Source organism: Felis catus, chromosome C2, assembly GCF_018350175.1.
Source record: "Felis catus isolate Fca126 chromosome C2, F.catus_Fca126_mat1.0, whole genome shotgun sequence".
NCBI classification, from domain to species: Eukaryota; Metazoa; Chordata; class Mammalia; order Carnivora; family Felidae; genus Felis; species Felis catus.
The window spans coordinates 125,124,733-125,127,956 of record NC_058376.1 but is presented as its reverse complement, the minus strand read 5'-3'; the positions used below and the strand labels follow the sequence as shown (position 1 = coordinate 125,127,956).

Below are 3,224 nucleotides of genomic sequence, written 5' to 3'. Positions count from 1 at the left end.
CTGATGCCTCTTATCTATCCTGAGGCCAAATAAAATATTTTCTCTTATTTACTGTAAAAATAAATATAAAGAATAATTTCAAGTTGAAAATATAAGTATCTCTTGTAGTCCTACAAAGACACTAAACTATCCCTAATTTTTTTCTTTTTCATTTATTTAGAAAATACAATACTCAATTGTTAGTAAACAAAAAAAGCAGCTTTATATGAAGAGTTATTGTACAACTATGAACTATTTCATTAGTTAGCTCAGAAATGCAAATAGCATCTTAGCTACTGAGCAACATTGGGTGTTTGGAAGAAACAGGCCCACAAAGCTAAAGTGACCTTGTCATCCTAGGCATCCTGGGATGAGGACCCTATGGCCTTGACCAGAGGCCAACACCCTTTCCTGGTGACCCCTCTGACCAGTCCAACGAGCACTGTCTTTAGGTCACCCTCATGCTGGCTTAAAACCAGCTAATGTTGACAGAGCACTTAGTATACTGAGAGCTTTATAAGGACTATCTTTTTGATAGTCCTTTTTTTTTTCCACCTTGAAAGTCACAGTTTATCTTTCTACAATTAGATTAGGAGGGAAAAAAATGAAGAACCCATTGCTAGCAGGAAGAAGCAAGAGTCTTCTAGGATCTGGCATTTGATGAGATAGATATTCAGTTACTGTGCATTTCCATTGTTTTTCCATGGCAGAACATATGGCGGAGACTTGGGAACACGCATGCCTGAAGCCAGGTTACTCTTATGTTCCATAACTATGTTGCTTGCAGGGATGTTGTTGCCACAGTAGTTGGCTGTGCTCCAGACAAATGAGGCACAGATCTTTATCCCAGTCTTCATTGAAAGGAGGGCACTGCCAGGTGCTCTCGGCCAGAGTCTCTTGTCCAAGGTTCCTGGTTTGGTTGACAACATCCTGCTCAATACAACTTTTATCGCCACAGCTTGAGATATATGGTGGCTTATTGCGGCCCGAGGAACCTGGTGGTGAGCATTGAAGGGACAAGTAGCCAATTTGTTTGCAACATCAGGATGATTCTTTCTGCACTGGATAAGAAGATAAGGAAACCTGCAGACCCTGATCTGGTGGTTTTTATCATAGGGGCATTGTAATAGCTTTTCAGGGTCCAGGGAATCGACGTAAGTTTCTTCCATGTTGGAAATGATGGAGCTGAATCCAAGTGCTGGTCGAGACACCCTCTTCCCACAGTCGGTTTCTCCGGACCTCCAGGCCCCAGCAACGCTCACTTCCGTCCCCTCTATCTTTTTTAATTTATTTATTTTTTATTGTCAAAACCATCAGAGTTTAATAAAAAATGACTCTAACAGTTCATCTTAACAAGTGATTAGCCATGATAGTCAAAATGTATACACAAGACAGTAATCTTCTGTTAATCATTAATGCTCTTTTCTCCTGCAATCATGAGTCATTAACTTCTGGATACTCATCTTTAAAGAGAAGGCTCCATTACTATATACGAACTGTAAAATAACATGTGGAAAAAGGAGATCCCACTCAAGTGGGTAGTAAATGGGATTCAGAATACAATTCACTTTGGATGATCAATCCTAGAGTTCTATGAAAATGAAGATCAAATGCACATCATTAAGAGTCTCCAGCATAGAAAGTCAATCTCCCATCCAGGCTTCCTACTTATATGTCCTTTTTGCAAGCCTTTCCCAGATGTTCCCAAAGTGATGTCTCAATATACCTGTCATGGTCTGTAGACAAGAAGCATCCTATTGTCTTCCTGGATCTCCCAGTCACTGGAAAAAGTTGCCAGGTGCTGCCCTTGAGAACAATTTGAAAACTAGAAAAGGTTAGAAAACATCCTTCTGTTCTCTTGAGTGTCTGGAAAGATGGCATCTTGGAAATTGACTCTGTGAGGCAAGAGGTTATAATTTTCATCCATCCCGAGGAAGAAGAAATAGGAGTAGTCCTGGACCATGGTGGCAATGTTCCCCATTCTACAGATGAGAAAACTGAGGCTTGGAGATGTCAAGTAACTTTCTCAAAGCTGCATAGGTTGTAAGTTGCAGAGCCTGAAGGCAAACCCAGGCAGCTTGCTTTAAAGTCTGCTCTTGTAGCCGTTAGGTACTATCTTCCCTTTTGCAAAGTAGAATTATCCCATTTCAGGCCCTCTGATAACTGTACAGTTAAGAAATGCTAAAACAAACCACTACCACCACCACCACCACCAACAACAACAAAACCACAAAAAACCTCTGGAGGAGCAGTTGTCAGAAGACCCCAATTTTTCTTGTAATGTCACCTTTATGTATGGTGTCAACAAAATAGAATTGTCAAGAGGAGAGGGAGCCTAGATGCAGACAAGCAGAACTCAGCAGGAGCAACTCATTGCTCATGGGAGCAGTGGTCTGGTGACCTTCGGGTCAGTCCTCCCTAGCCCCACAAAGATGGAGCTGCTGCAGGGTTGCCATCATCTGCCTAGGTATGCTGAGGCTGCTAATCCAGGTAAGACTCCTGTGATAGGACCTAAGGGGTCAGTGAGGGAGTGACTACCTCAGGGCATGTGTGAAGGGCTGTCCTGGCCAAGGTGCAAGTGATAGACTTTTCACAAGTCTGGAGAGAAGTCCAGCTACTCCTCATACCCTCTTCACAGGTATCGGAAGAAAACTCTAGAATCTTCCCCTGGATTATCTCTATATATAATGGTTCGAAATGAATTACTGATGATCGATATTTAACTTCAATCTAAAAATATAAGAAATATATTTACCCTTTTAATTTATGGGTTGACACTGGCACCCTCGCTGGTCCACTTATCACAGGGTTGTCATAAAGGGTTCTCCTGGTTCCCTGATGGAAGCAAGTGAATGCCCCACGGGGCCCTCACTTATCAGACACATCAACTGTGTTATGTGATCAAATGAGCCTAATTAAATAGAAGTATGGGCTGCATCATCATTACTAACAATGTAAGCACATGTGAGCAGTGAGAAATAACAGAGTCAATGGACACTGTATGCCCAAGCTCAACAGCAGCCATCATACCAGGTCAAAACAGTGGCAAAGTAGTCAGATCTGACAAGAAATTGGCACTAAAAATAAAGTTGAAAAAGACTATAGTAGTAATTTTATACTCATTATCATTTAAAATGAACCTGACTCTAGGAATATATTATAACTTTAGCTGGTACCTAATGGTAAAACTATCATATTAGCCAAAATTGTATCTATAATTTCTTCAGTGGTGTTTAAAGTTTTGG

General features: G+C 41.1%; 1 pseudogene; it reads right to left on the bottom strand.

Moving 5' to 3' along the window:
- Positions 1-535: 535 nt before the first annotated feature.
- On the bottom strand, positions 536-1,217 carry LOC101094202 (annotated as a pseudogene).
- Between the last annotated feature and the right edge of the window lie 2,007 nt (positions 1,218-3,224).